Below are 16,833 nucleotides of genomic sequence, written 5' to 3'. Positions count from 1 at the left end.
ATGTTAAAAAGAATAAGCTCCCCCAAATGAGGAAACATGCTCAATTAGTGTGATTTTTGCTGAAATACAAGTGAAAATTTCAGCTGGCACTGTCCTTACACAGTCATTCTGAAAATGAATCCGTTCGATTGCTGTCTTTCAGTTATCAATTTTGATTTTTTTCAATTATCTTTCAATTTAATCTCCACTGATTCCTAGAGAGACTAAGAGGACAAGGGAATTAGAATCATCTAGTCTAGAACTATCTGGTCTGAGGGTCATAATGTGTCTCATTAAAGAGGCCCAGGATGTTATATTAAAACCCACTGAGGTAGTCATAAATTATTTTCTAAATCATGCCTGTAATATTATTGTGTGTATCTTCCTAAGAAAAGTTCAAATTACTAAATGCAAGAGGCAGAAGTGTCTAATGGGATGTTAAATCTATTCATTCAAAGATACCTCTGGGTATACAGAAAAATCCAGTTTAAAGCTTAGCCAAAATTCTTTCCTTTTCTACTCAAAGAAAAGATTTGAAAGATTTGGAAGCAAACACTTTTTTTCTGGGACAAAGCTTGACTATAAGAAAAAAAATATTCAGTTTTCTTCCCAGCAAGAAATACCTTATAAATGGAAAATATGATCAAATCATCTTTCATTCGTAGTCTTCACTGGCTTCCTGTTGCCTGCAAGATAAAATTGAAACTCCTTTGTATATCACATAAGATCCTTTATGATCTGTGACATGCATTTTACCAGGCCCATCATGGATACGTCACATGTCATTCCTCACTAAATTCTTACAAAATGATGTCAATTTCCCCAGTTTAGAGCTGAAAAAACAGATACTCAGAAAAGTTGCCTGAAGCCACATAGCAGTTAGGTAGGCATAGCTAGAATATTTGATATCAAATATTGTCTAACTATGCTGTGCTAGCCTCCCAACTTCCTTGCAGAAATTGCATTAAAAATGCCCAGAAAAGTCACACACACACCCACATGCGCGCACACACACACACACACACACACACTACACACACATCCCCAGAGGGACAGCAACATGGAGAGAGAGTTATTTTCCGATTCAAATGGAAATCTGAAGGAAGAAATTGCTTGAGAATATGGTGAAGATAGTGATGATGGGCTAACTCACGGATTTAGATTGTTTCATTCCGATGATGCCCGAGAGCGTGAGAATCTCTAGAGAAAAATTTAAATCCCTAGAGGAAATTTTCTTTCTTTTTAGCTCACAACATGTGCTGTGTTTAACGATCATTCCTCTTAGAGCAGCAGATGCCATTAAAAAGATAATTCACAAACTCTGGGCAGCAATAATCTAGAGGAATGTGCTACTGACCCCAGAAAAGAACAGACATCTAGGCCTGCGCCATCCAATACAGCAACCACATAACACATGCATCTGTTGAGCACTAGAAATGTGGTTGTTTTGAACTGAGATGCGCTTTAGGGTAAAAGACACTTTGGATTTCAAAGGCTTAGTATGAAAGGTAAAAATTTCTTGATTACATGTAGAAATGATAATATTTTGAATGCACTCGGTTAAATATATGTTATTAAAATTAATTTCACCTATTCACTTTTTAAATGTTACTATGAAATTTAAGACTGCATGCGTGGCTTACTTTGCATTTGTTCTGGACAGCTCTAGTCTAGTCTAGGCAGAAGTGGGTCCTTTGCCGATTTCCTTCCCAGGAGGCCTCAACTTGAAAAAAAAATGTGGAAGAGAAGAGCATTTTATAAAAATGCAGAACAAATTTGCATTTGTTTTTCAGTCTGAGGCCTACTGGGGACGGCATCTCTTCAACATATGTGGCCCAGGAACACAGCAGATCACAGCTGCTGAACTGGCTATGGCCTCCAAGAGCTGTGATTTCCTAAGGGGGGCAAGCTGTGCATCCTAGAGGAGTTTTGATCACATTTTTCTATTTCTGTGTGTTCAAAGCAGGCCAATATCCATAAGCACAAGAATATAGAAAGCAGCAACGAATGCTCCAAAGCCTTAAGTAACAATCTCCTGAGCTGGATCCCAGATGAGGTAGGATCACTCATCTGGATAAGAATAGAAATCCATAAAACTAGTTAGATATGTCATTGATAGTCTGCCTTCTGTACACTTCTAATTTCCAGTATTCATATCATACTTGAGAGCTTAGTTTCTATATTTATCTGTCTGACATACAACATACAGATGTAGCCACTACAAAAAAAGGCTCAAATATGATAGAAGTTAATATTTCACTCAAACGAAATAAAAAATAAGAGTTTTCAATTGATGGAAGGCTCTTTTTCAGATAGTGACTTGAGACCTTGGCTCTTTTCATCTTGTGACCTGCCCCACTTTAATACAGGACCTCCAAGGTCACAGTGTTCATCTTTGTCATGCTGGAAGGGAAAGTGCTTGATGGTCACAATTCCATTAATTAGAATTCAGTTGTAGCCTACCTGTGGGCCCTCAAAGAAAAGGACCAGTCTGGCAGACACAAAGCAGTCTCTTACATACTTGGCTCTTCTCGTTCACCAAATGCCAACTCTTCCTGTACATAAAACACACTCATTCTTGCCTCAAGGGAGACAGCACAAAGCTCTATCCAGCTGCTGCATCCAGTTCAAAGTCCATTCTCGCATTACTATAAAGAAATACCTGAAGCTGGGTAACTTATAATAAAAAGAGATCTAACTGGCTCACAATTCCACAGGCTGTACAGGAAGTATAGTAGCTTCTGCTTCTGGGGAGGCCTCAGGAAACTTATAATCATGGTGGAAAGTGAAGGGGGAGTAGATACATCTTACATGGCTGGTAGAGCAGAAGGAAGGACGGAGAGAACTCACTATCACCACAACAATACCAAGGGGGCTGGTGTTAAGCCATGAGAAATCTTCCCCATGATTCAGTCACCTCCCACCAGGTCCCAGTTTCAGTGCTGAGAATTAAAATTCCATGAGATTTGGGTGGGAACACAGATGAAAACCATATCACTTCTTCATCATGGAGATTTCACTTGCTTGTTTGTTTGGAGACAAGGTCTCACTGTTTTGCCCAAGCTGGAGTGCAGCGGTACCATCATAGCTCACTGCATCCTTGAATTCCTGGGTTCCAGCAATTGTCCTGCCTCAGCTTCCCAAGTAGTTAGGACACAAGTACATGCCGTCATGCCAGCTAACTTTTTATTTGTTGAGATGAGGGTCTTGCTTTGTCGCCCAGGTTGGTCTTGAACTCCTGGGCTTGGGTCCTTTTCCAATCTCAGCCTCCCAAAGAGCTGGGATTACAGGCATGGGCCACCACACCCAGTCTGCAGAGTTATTTTTGATACAAGAACAATGGTTTTCATTGTTTAAGTGGTTAATGGTTTCATAGAATAAGTGTATAACAATTTGAGTCAATTACTTGACATCATATGGGCAAATGTAAGTTTCTACTGATTGAGTTGGAGTTTTGCTAATGATAGCTTCAATGCAGTGTTTGTATCTTCTTTACCACAGGAACATAGACATTAACCCACCCTTCCTTCATATTACCGTCTCAGTGCCACTCCGCACATCCCAATTCCAACCGTGGGGTCATGGCAACCTCTAGAAGTCAGGACCAAGCATGGAATAAAACCTTGTCTCAAAGTCTTTTGTTTTCATTTATTTGTTTTTTAAAGCAGTGCTTTGGCCTTTGGGAAGTATGTATGCGAAAGGCAGGGCAAAAATGAGCCATCCTTGCTTAAGAAGTAGGGGTATTTGCTGTGCCTCTGGTTTCCAGTGTCTGTTCTTCAGAGGCCTGGGCAGCTGCTCCTGAAACTAAATACCATCTCCCAATGCCAACACACAGCGCTTCCCCTTTCTCACCATCTCCAGCCCATAACATGTGAATGAGAGCAAGAGTATCCCAAATGAAAACAAATATATTCAAACCAGTGCTCCAAGCAGGAGTGCACCCAAATCCTCTACTTTCTCTATACAGAGCTGGTTAAATATTATACTCTTTGAACCTCATCTGCAGAATAACATCTCATTCAGATGTTTGCAGTAAAAAGTAAACAATAAATATCTGAAAATGTAGAGCCCAGTGCCTAATTGGTAATAAGTAATCAATTCATGATCATTTCTAACTTTTCTTACTTCAGTTTCTTTTTAACTCCAATACCTCTGTGCACCCCCGCCATCCACCCACCCACCCACACCTTGACTGTGGCTTTCCATGTCCTGATTGCCAGATCAGGCTTTCCCACTCTCTCCTGCTGCCCTAGCACTTCTCAGTCCCAGCTGAAGAGGTTTTAGAACCATCTTTCCCCTTGGTGTTCTGCCAACTCGCTCCACGACTGTCTAGTTCCATCTGGCCCCAGCCCAGTTTTGTTTTACGCCTTTGGCTATTGGTAGCAAAGACTCAGTGGCTATACTAGCTGGAGACTGTCAAGGCCAGCCCAAGGAACCAAGAGCAGACTGGGATCTGGAGAGTACGTGTGAGTGTGTATGTGTGATTGTGTGTGTTTGTGTGTGAAAGAGAAGTTGCGTGAGAGTGAAGGTTTGCAAGCAAATGTGACTGAAAGTATTTTACAATCTGTTAGTAAGAAATTTGAATGTAGTAATACATAAGCCAGAGGGTGAACAAATGTGAATGATACAGAAGAAAGGAGATAAAGAGAAGCCAGTGGGATATGTCATTGAATTAAGTTGAAAAGAGGAGAAAAATGTTTGTTAGGAATGTAGTAGGGAAGGAAAAAGTAGTATTAAAATATATGGAGATATGTATTATATATATATACACACATACGTGTGTCTATGTGTATGTATATATGTATAAATTTTATAAATTTAAGCCATGAAAAATAGATTGTTCCAAAGCTTAATAAGTTAGGGGTCAATTCAGGAAAAATCCTTACTGCTCTATATGCAACTCTTCTTCCCTAGAGGATAAACGTAGCCCCAGTTAAACAATCTATATATAGAAAAGACCAGCACCCTTAAGAGAGGAAGGCTTGATTCATGAGTAATGATGGCCAGTGTCCATTCCAGGAAACCCAGCATCTGATCTTAACCACAATCCCTTAAGGCTGGATGCCTTAGCCATATATGGAGTGCTATAGGGAAAGGAAGGGAGTCTCTTTCTGGAGTCTCCGCAGATGCTGTAAGTGGCATCCAGCCTATCTTCAAGTCAGCTCAAATTCAGAGGAAAGGACTTCTGCTTTATAGGGACCCACTAGACCCGACAGAAGGAAACAGACACATAAGCACAGGCCAGCCTTGCTGAAGGAACATTGCTTGGTTTCCTTTTTCTGTAGAAAGGAGCCAGTGTTCTGTGGTGTGCTGCCTTCTGTGTCTCAGAAGGGATGTTTTTTTCCGAGCCTAACTCTGTTATCATCCTGTTGCACTTGGTGACTCACAGCAGATGCTCTGGTTTCCCACAGCTGTGCCCTTATCACTGCAGGGCAAGCAGAGCAGCAGTCACATCTGCGTGGTCCTGACCTTACCCTCCTGGGGCTGCTCCTATGCCAGCCATTCCCAATTCAGAGGGGCTGCAATAGGGTTTCCATGGTAATGAAGACAATTCACAGGAAAATAGTTTATTTGAATAGCAAATGTTTTGACCAGGTTCTGGACTGTGGAAAGCCCCTAGTGCAGTCACAACATTAACCACACAAACAACAACTATTAGTACTATTACTATTATATTATTATTACTATACAGGGAAGTGAACCAATACCACCATGAATCAAACATTCTCCTGGAATTTTAGCATCTGATTTGGAAATATATTTCTTATTCATTGACAGACAAAGGGAAACTTCAGTAACATCTCTATAGCCTTATAAAAAAATGAATGCAGAAATATGTTTGAATGTCCTGCTATCCGACTTTTCTCATGGTATGTGACAACACAACTGCTAATATTAGAGGAGAGAAAGCAGAAAGTAGCTCCAAGGCAAATTCTAGTCAAGGGCCATTTTATCATATCTTTTTCTCTGTGTCACTTTGGGTTTTGGGAAATCTTTTAAGTTGTATATCCAAAAGAGATTTTGAAGGGTTAACAGTGTCATGAATTAATCACCCTTCATGTCAATTGTCTCACAATCCCAAGGCATTATGAAACCTCTTGTAAGTAAAGAAATTGTCATTTTATTTTAAAGGTTTCATTTTGAGATAATTGTAGATTCACAAGCAATTGTAAGAAATAATATAAATAATTTCCACATTCCCTTTACCTAGTTTTCCCCATCTCGCAAAAGTTATCTGTGCAAAACCACAATTAAATATCAACCAGGATATTGGCATTGACACAACCCATAGATCTTATCTAGATATTCAGACTTCCCTAGTTTACCTATACTCATGGGTATATACATTTACTCCTGTGTAATTCCATCACATGTATAGGTTTGTGTATCTACCACCTGAGTCAAGATACAGGACAGTTCCTTCACCACAAGGATCTCTTTTATATTGCTCGAATCAAAAGAACATTTCTCACTGAGTGGTACAAGGGAATACCTGTCGTTGAGGAATTACAAAAAGAGTGAGGGAAAAAACTCACATCTTGACCTTGTAAATCAGTGATTACTATGCTTTCATAGAACATGTAATCAAACAGTTCTTTTTCTTCCCCTTTACTTCACTTAGCAATCATTTTAGAGGGAGGGTGCTAGACATTAAAAAAATATTATGAACACACATGGTTCTGGCCAGGCATGGTGGTTCATGCATATAATCCCAGCACTTTGGCAGGCCAAGGTGGAAAGATCCCTTGAGTCTCAGAATTTGAGACCAGCCTTGGCAACATAGTGAGACCCCCATCTCTACAGAAAATAAAAAAATTAGCTGGGTGTGATGCTACACACCTGTAGTCCCAGTTACTCAGGAAGCGAAGGTGGAAGGACTGCTTAAGCACAGGAGTTTGAGGCTGCAGTGAGCCGTGATTGCACTACTGTACTTCAGCCTGGGCAACAGAGTGAGACCTTGTCTTAAAAATAAATAAATAAAGACACGTGGTCCTTCAAAGAGAGAGGTGTAAACAACCAATAGTATTTTGATAAATAATAGAAGGATGTACAAAGAACCAGTAGAAACAATATTCAGTCAACTAACGTTTGTAAAAAGTTGGGTTATTATACCAATGTGCTAGAATAAATCTATCCCAACTTTTTCTGGCAGGGACAATGTTCCTTTTCCTCTCTACACAATTCTTATCAAAACTCAATGAGACCCACACACAGGAATGTAAAAAGCTGGGAAAAAGTCACGAATATACCCCCAAACCTGTTTGGATTGAAATGACTTTCAAAGGGTGAAGACTATGAAATTGTTCAGCAAGGACCCTGCTAATAAGTCTGCCACACTTAGGGAATTTTTGTATTTTTACCTTCAGCATTTTCATAAACCTATCAAAGTAGTCAGAACACACATGGTTAGATACCATTGAATTAAAAGAATGGATGCTGCTTTTACCTTGTCTTGAGGAGGTGAAACCCAAATTATCTGGTATATATCTGAAAAATCTGACGTTCATGTTCCAGAGATAACAGTGTTTATGTGTGTTTGTTTCTTCCTTTAAAACTGCACTAATAACATATGTATTTGTGGGAGAGGGGGCTTCTTAACTGTATAAAAGTAAAGTAAACATGGTGCTGTACAGACTAAGTGGAGAGTTGAGGTATTCAAATCAACCAGTTAAACAACAGTAAATGCAGCAGGTCATGAGAAGAGAGAAATGTGCATGGCTTATGATACGGGTGAATGAAGGCAGGACTTGAATCCAGCCCAGGTGTTGGAAAGTGAGAGAGCAGGGAGGAAGTCTGTCCCTTGAGAGAGAAATTACATAAGCAGGTGAGAAAATGAGAATTATATTCAAGAATAGTGAGAGTCCAGGTCAGTTGAGAGTGTGGAATTCAAATCAGGAATCATGAGAGTGGTGGGCTCTCGGATCAGATGGCTCAGACTCAAATCCCAGATACACCACTTACTGGATGTATAAATTGGGGAATGAATTAACCTCTCTCTGCCTCAGTGTTGTCACTTATAAACTGGGGATAATCGTACCCATCTCATGGGATGATAGTGAGAATTAAAGAAGATAACTTGTAAAAATCACTTCTCAGAGTGCCTTACATAGAAGTGCTTTTGGTATTATGACTACTATTCTAACTATATTAATTATGAGATAATATTTTGTTAAGCCTTAAATGTTATCTTAACAGACAAAAACAACTAAAGATTTTAACTTGTAGCAATAGTATATCATTTTAAATAGAGCAGTGTGTAGGGAGGTGTAAAAAGGTCTTTCCATAGAGACTGCATTAAAAGAGGATGAGAATTGAGACAGGGAAAAGCTTTAGGAAGAAGGAAAATCATCATAGCATGAGAAAAGGAGAGCCTGGTTTGGAATAGAAGAGAGAGACCTTGAAGGAAAACTGTGTGAAATTAGGGGTTACTGGATACTATAGATGAGAAGAAAGAAGCGTCTTTCTCTTTTTCAAATTCTGGAAAAGACTGTATGATGGAAAAAATTATATGAAAAAGGGAGTTGGTTCTGGTGTAGAATGAGGAAAAGGATAATGAGTTTATTCTGCATAATTGAATTGAAAGTGAGAGTAGAATATTCTATATCAGTTGGGGTTCAATCAGAGGAATAGAACTGGTGGGAGCTCTCTCCTCTCTCTCTCAATATATCACATCTATATATTTTAACACATACATATGTATACATACATATGTATAATTATTTTATATGCATATGCACATTATATAAACATAGATATGGATTTGCTTATTATGTAAGATTAGCTCACACAGTTGTGAGGTCTGGCTAGGTAAGCCTGAAGTCTACAGAGCAGGCATCAGGAAGAGATGATCACAAGCAGGCAGGACCCCATGAGCTCCAGCTGAGGCTTGAAGTCCACAAAAAGAAGGGAGTCCAGGGGTGCAGGGCTGGTGGTGTCTCTGATTTTCATGGAAGGCCTAGTCCCTCTCTAAATGACTTCTGCCTAATTAAGTGCAGCACCCAAGGATAATCTCTCTTTTGAAGAACTCAAAATCAACTGATTTTTGGGCTTTATTTACATCTCCTCTTACTGGAGAATTCAAACTATAGTTTGATTGAGTCACTGGTAGAAGGTGCATGTCTTCACCACTGCTTCCCTCCTGCACTCTCAAAAGAAAATGTTTCTTGTAGCCTAACTCAAACTAGAAACACACTAGAAAGGAAAGTCGGGGAAATGTGTTCAGCCTAGCCAAGCTGATGCATCCCAAAGCCATCACACATTCCAATGGTGATGACATATATGTTATGAGGAAAATAGACTGAAAATGAGTAAAAGATACACAAAGCCTGGCGTGGTGGCTCATGCCTGTAATCTCAGCGCTTTGGGAGGCCCAGGTGGGCAGATCACTTGAGGTGGGGAGTTCGAGACCAGCCTGACCAACAGGGAGAAACCCAGTCTCTACTAAAAATACAAAATTAGCTGGGCGTGGTGGCACGTGCCTGTAATCCTAGCTACTCAGGAGGCTGAGGGAGGAGAATCACTTGAACCCAGGAGGCGGAGGTCGTGGTGAGCCAAGAACATGCCTCCACACTCCAGCCTGGGCAACAAGAGTGACGCTCTGTCTCAAAAACAAAACAAAACAAAAAAATGCAGATAGATGATAAGGATTTGAGTTAATAACAGAGAGCTGATAGGTGGATTAGGAAGCAGGAATTATTCATCAGGTAAAAGAGAGAAAGAAGTAAGAGAGAGTAAACCTTGGGCAGTACCCATAATGAGGCTACATCAGGAAGAACATGAGTAGTAAAGGAGCTGTGAAGCCAGCATGGTAGGAGAGAGCCACTAAAGGTTAGGAATGCAGAAGGCAAGAGCGCATATACTGTTGATTACTCTCCTGCTTAGAACACCTATGAATCCCTGTCACCTGTCAAATATCAACAGTATACACTGAAACTGGTAGTCAAGGCCCCTCATGTAGTGATCCCACATAGTTTTCTATCTTTGCCCTCAGCCACTCCTCCATACTCATGACCTCTGCTCTAACCTTATTGGACTTCTAGCTACTCTCCAGCCACAACTTTGATGCTTGACATCTTCTCTTGGAATGCCCTTCCTCCTTACCTAGCAATCACCTGTTTATTATATGTTGTCTAGTTCAAATACTGCCTTCTGTCTTTTGCCTTCTCCAATCCTCATCCTCCATACTATTCAGAAATTAGAATTTCATGTCTTCTTCTGCTAAAGCACTTATGTTACAAACATTAAATTACCTGACTCCTTCACTCAGTTTGAAATTTCTCAGAGATACAACTATATGATATTTGCATTTGATCACTAGCCTGTAGCATGATGCCTGGAAAATAGTAGATTTTTTTTTCAAACAAATGAAAAAAATAATGATTGAATGAATAAATCCATTAAATATTCAATAGAGGCCCTTTGGAAACAATGTTCTCCCCTCCCCCTTGTTATATCACTCAGAGATTTGAGGAATTGTATTCTTGGCTGCATATGAGAAAGCAAGTCATCATTTATTCATTTACCATTCATTCATTTTTTTTTAAATGTAAGCTTAGCTTATTGAGAAACATATAGAAAAGGCATTTGAGGGAAGGTTTGGCTTCACATGGTCCCTCAGTTAACCTTAACAGTCAAGAAAGACTACTTGTTAGATGTAAATGAAATCCTAAGCTGCTTTTCAAGTTCTCATAGCAGGTGACTGAATCTAAATGTGAGGAAGATGTGGACCATATATAGGTGGGGGGAGTTCAAGTGATCTGAAAGCACAGGCCACAGACTTACTCATGACATCTTGATGCCTTTAGTTTTTGAAGCAAATCAAAAGGACATGTATAGCAAGCTCCAGAAGTGTCCAGAAACAATTCTGATTTTATAGCCTCCTTTCATCTTTATGACTAAAATTAGCAAGTGGGACCAAGGTTTATGCTGATGACCTCAGCATAAATCCTCAAGGCTGCCACAATCAGAAGAAAACATTTCTAAGTTGACAATTGTCTTGTGTACCTTGTCCCTTCCTGTGGCACTTTCTTGTGCCCATAGTTTGTTCTAACTGCTGCGAATTCCTCATAATTCTATAAAGTTTTTCGTCAGCAATAGACTGTTAGACCCTGGTCACCATGCCCCTATGCTGTCTTTGTCCAAATACTGTCAAAATTGCAAAGGAGAAACAAGAGATGCCCTGTGGATCATCCAAGTGCCAAATGTATTCTCCCCCGACTCCACTGTGGTGGGGCATCACCATCTCCTCCTTATGATCAAGTTCATTTACCCTACTAGGGTGGTGATTCCTTTTTTCGCCTGCTGGTCCCTTGGCCAAGGAACCTGAGTGACTGGGTGAGAGAAAACTCTTGCTGTGTCTGTCCCCTGGAAGAAATGTTCCTCCTCTGGGAAACACGACCCCCAACATTGATCCAACCTCACTGGTGATACTGAACTTTATTCTGAGCAAGGTTCACACAAATACATAACAATAATTGGTTCAGGCTATTTTAAAATTGAAAGTCTAATAAACCAGAAATGACAATCTCAGCAAAGTAAACTCTAGAATCTAGGTAGTGGGGCATAGGTGATTTGGCAAGAAGAACCCAGAGATGTCGGTTTGAATCTTCGCCCTGTGGCCTACTGTCAGTGTGAGGGTGGACAAGTTACTACACCTTGGCTTAGTCTACTCATCATTCAGAGTCAGTACTCTCTGTTTGACAGAACTAAATTAGAGGGTTGCACAGAAGAACCTATACTAAGTAGACTTCAATTCAACAATGCCAGGCCCTTCCACCTTGCTTTCTAAGATTATGCAGAGGGTTCTCAGCAGGGAGATGATGTGCTTGCCATTCTACTTCATCTATGCTTCCCAACCCCCTCTTGCTTCTCACTTAATTACAATCCAGAATGACCTCTGGAAAAGATAACCTAGGAAACCACAAAACAAATATAGAAGTGTTTAAATTTTCTCAGCAACAAAAATAGCTGGGGTGACTGGTCTTTCTCAAGACTCCTTGATGCATGACTAAGAGAATTTTGAAATGTCTTTTAAGTTTTCTTACTAGGGACACTGGTATTTCCCCACCATCCCACTTCTATTATCCAAACAGTTGTGCCATTTCTCAGAGAAGTTTTCAAACCTTCTTTATGCAGCTATGTATGGAAATGAACTAATATTTTTAGAGTGCTGAAACATGATATGTATGAGTTTCAGAGTCCCTTGATGACAATGAATATGTAAATGTATGGATACATGCATCATATAAGGCGTTATATACTGGAAGCAAGAATGAAGGTGAGAGTGAGAAAGCAAGAAAGCAGGAGAGCTAGAGAGAGAGAGAGAGAGAGAGAGAGAGGTAGTGAAGAGCTTCCTATGATGATACATGGTTTAAGCTGGAGGTGGGGTGAAGTGGCCTAGTGGTTAAAGCTTTGGCCTTGAGTTTATATCCCAGCTCTGCTCCTCACTCTCTGTATGTCCTTGGCACACCTCTGAAACTTTCTAGGCCTTGAATGTCTCATCTGTAAAATGGAAATAATATTACTAACTACTGGCTTCATAGAGTCATAGAGATGTGGTAGATGCGATTATGAATATTAAATGCTTTGTATGGTGCCAAGCATAGAGTAAGCACTAATTACATAGAATGCATTATCTGTTAATGGCACTTTCTTTTGTCGTCCAAAAAAGCCATCCCAATACTAAACTTAATTCTTGCAAAGGAAAGGACCGGCCCCATTTGAAGTTCCTCACTGTTGGCACATTTGCTGGACAAAGCTTATTTCACCCAACATCCAGTTCTGCCATTTATTTTACCTATTTGTATCTAGAAGACTAAATATAACATTTCACAGACTAATGTGCAACTAGGTTCCGGATGTGATACAGTTCTACCAATGAAATGGGCATTCTACCAGTGTAGGGACTGCCCAAGGGAGCTGGGTCTCCTGATGCTATGGGAGCTAGTGGGCAAGGTCAGGAGAGGGAGAACATTTTCAGAGGTGGAAATTCACATTCCAGAGCCAGGTGGCCAACCCATGGCAGTCACACAGCTGGGGCATTGGCCACAGTGGAAGCAGCATAGCAGCTCTTCCCTGTCTCAGCCCTGTAATTGTGGTGATGCTACCTTGAATAAAGCAACTTCTCCTCCAGCCCTCCCAAAGATTGTGCAAGCACCATTGTGTGAAATCTCTTTTTCCATATCTGGAGCCATTTCCAGTAATTTTACCTGAACTCTGAGTGACATAGCACCTATCTGAGCTCTTTCAGTGCCCTTGTTGCTGTGGTAGCTGAGACTTTGGATAAAATGGCCCATGTCCTATCTATTGACTGCTAGGTGTAGGCATATGATGGGCATTGTGATTTAAAAAAAAGAAAAACAAGCAAAAACAAAACCCCAAGCACCGAAATCCAATCCTTTCCTACACAACACTTTGCAGAAATAAGGCATCAGACATATTAAAGACTTTTGTGCTTTTACTGAACCAGTTGAATTCTTCATTAGCCTGTGGGGACCATTAAAAAATTTGAGTCAGCAATGGGCCACTCCTAATGAATGTGATTCAGTCCAAGTTTGGAGTGAGAGTGTGTACTACTAGTGAGAGGGTCATTGTCAGCATGCTTTAGACTGTCCTACTCTTGTTTGGGAAAATCTGTATACTTGGATATGTGGACTCACCACATACTGTTTACTCATCTGCTATTTTATACATTTATTCAGCAATTCAGTAGCTATTTGCTGAACGCCTACTAATATAAATAGTTCTGTCTAGGTACGAGGGACACAGCAGTGGACAGAACAGGAAAAATGGAAAAGTCCTTGTTTACATGGATGTTACTTTATAATGGGGGAAGAAAGACAAAAAACTCATCAATCAAGCAATTAATAAGAGAATATGAGGTAGTGGTAAAGGCTATGCAGAAAAACAAAACAGGTAGGCACAGAGTGTACCTTTCTTAGAGTGAACAAAGGAAGCCCCTCCGATCAAGGTGGCAGCTAGTCAAAGACCTGAATAAAGATAGGTGGCAAGCCATTTGTGTATTGGAGGAGGCACACTCCAGGCAGAGAGAATGGCAGCACCCATGCCCTGAGCTGGGAGACTGCTTGACAAGGGTGGGTCAGCCAGAAGGCGGGAGAGTGGAGTGAGGAGTGAGAAGAGCAGCTGGAGAGGATGCGGACGCTTGTGAGTCCTGGGAGGGACCTTGGATTTTAAGAGTGATGGGGAAACCATGATCTGGAGTGACATTACCTAACTTACATTTGAGGATCAGCCTGGCTGCTGAGTGGAGTAAAGGTTTTGTATTCAAAGGGAAATAGACTTTGTGAGAGAGATTTGAGTGCAGATGGTTGTGAAGTTTGTTTGGGAACAGATTGTATAAGGGAGTGAAGGAGGCAGGAATGGGCAGAGGAAGAATTCAAACTGTGGTTGAGTTGATGTCTCAATTGGATGCAAAAGTGGGGATGGGTGGTCAGGCCTTTGTAACCCCTCATCAAACAATCATTAGACATTGGCTGCCCCTGGAAAGGAGGTGCAAGCTTGAGTGAGGCAGCTTCCTTTGATGAAGGTCGATTCCTGAGAAGGGACTAAGTTAGGAGCCATCAGGAAGTGATGCTTCCAGCAATTGGGGGAATGAGTGGCTCAAACCTAAATGGGCATTTGGGTATCAACAACAATCAACTCCTGTGCCATCTGCATCCAGCTGCTTCCTGTTTCTTCATCCCATCTGGCAATAGCTGCTCTGGGATTCTTACTAGTCTGTTTTTCCAGGGGAAAACAGACTGTTGACTATAACTAACACTGACCTTCTTTACTACCCATTGTAGATTCTCAGCATTTGGCTCACTCTGCTCGCCCAGTAGCTTATGTGATGGACAGACTCAGACACTCACTCCTAAGGGGTCTGAGCTCTGGTCACCATGCCCTTCTGGTTGCCCATGTACTGTCAAATGGGTCAGAGGAGAACCAAGAGATTCCCTGTGGATCACTGGGTGCCAAATGTGTTCTTCCCTGACTCCACCACGATAGAGCAGCCCTACCTCCTAACAAACAGGCTCACTTCGACTATGGCAGTGATTCCCTTCCTTGTCTGTTGCTCTCTTGGCCAAGAAGCTCAAGGTGACTGGGTGGTAGTTGTACTATAAAGTTTAATAAAACTCATATGTTCCTTGGTGGAAGTGTTCTGTCTCTGGGAAACACAGACCCACAAAACCTAGAGTGTAGTGATGGGAAGCACAGATTCCCCAAGTGGGTCACTGGGAGCGAAGGTAAGCAGAGTTACTCTTATTTCTATGATGCAGTTCCCACATCCATATATTCTTCCTTTTTTGATAATACAACATCATGTAATGGTCATTGATTTAAGGTACGTACTTCATCTGCAAGCTGGCACCAGAGTTGCACCTTCACAAGGACAGTCCACAGCACTGCCAGGCTGGAAGTCTCTGGGTACTGTAGCATGTGGTCACTGCTGAATCTCTGATGCTATAAAGTGGATTCTGCAATTATGATATTGCAATATGTATCTATAATTATGCGATAGTATATTATGTTGGCTCTCATGTTGTTGGATCACACTCTCTCTAAGCCTTTGAATAACAGTGCTGGCAGTGAGGCCCTGCAGGGAGGAAAGGCAAAGCTATTAGCTGGAATATGAGTGAAGTCCAATCAAGCAAAGCCAACCTCTTTCAGGATGAAAGTGATCCAGTGTAGTTAATTCACCAGCATGTGGGTCATTTGTCTCACTTAGGGATGCTACCAAATTGGGGACTCTGGTTTGGTCTTTATGGCTGAAATATTAAAAACTTAGTGGCTCTGGATTTTGAGACCAGCCTGGCCAACACGACAAAACCTGGTCTCTACTGAAAATACAAAAATTAGCCAGGTGTGGTGGTGCACACCTATAGTCTCAGTGAGTCAGGAGACTGGGATGAGAGAATTGCTTAAGCTCAGGAGGCAGAGGTTGCTGAGATCACACCACTGCACTCCAGCCTGAGCAACAGAGCCAGACTCCATAAAATAAATAAATAAATAAATAAATAAATAAATAAATAAATAAAACAAAAAGCAACAACCAAACAAACAAAAAACAACTTATCATGAGGTCAGGAGATTGAGACCATCCTGGCTAACACAGTGAAACCCCATCTCTACTAAAAATACTAAAGAAATTAGCCGGGCGTGGTGGCGGGCACCAGTAGTCCCAGTACCAAAACTCCTAGGACAGCAAATAGTATATTAAACCTCTAATGCATCAGGATCATAGATATCTTTAAAAATATGGATTCTAAAGAAAACATGTCCTTGAAATAGACATACATTTACGAAATAAGAAACAGCTACTCAGGAGGCTGAGGCAGGAGAATGGCATGAACCTAAGAGGCGGAGCTTGCAGTGAGCCAAGATTGTGCCACTGTACTCCAGCCTGGGCGACTGAGCAAGACTCTGTCTCAAAAAACAAAAGTACAAACAAACAAACAAAAAACAACTTAGTGGCGGTAATAAGCAAATGAGCTTTGGTAAGTGAAATCTCATACTGATGGGCCCAAGCATAGGCTCCACTCTTGTGACCATGGCTATTCTGTTAATACACCTGTTGTACCAGCTCTAGGGTGGACGGTGACAGAATGGCTGATGTCTTCTGGTCAGTACTTCTTCTGAAGTCATATGGAATGTCTACTTTAGTTCTAAAGGGAGACATCAGGGTAGTACAGAACAGCTTCAACTACACCAGGTAAGGGATCATAATGTTTTCATGGATTGCTTAGTGAGAAAAGGGAGGAGGTGAGGATGACTCCTAGGTTTTCCACCTAATTATCATGGTGAATGATGGAGCCACTCATTAGGTGGAAAGACTGGGGAAGTGCAATTTTGGAA

The sequence above is a fragment of the Theropithecus gelada genome, chromosome 7a (genome assembly GCF_003255815.1).
Source record: "Theropithecus gelada isolate Dixy chromosome 7a, Tgel_1.0, whole genome shotgun sequence".
In the NCBI taxonomy this organism is placed as follows: Eukaryota; Metazoa; Chordata; class Mammalia; order Primates; family Cercopithecidae; genus Theropithecus; species Theropithecus gelada.
Note: the sequence above shows the minus strand (reverse complement) of the source record.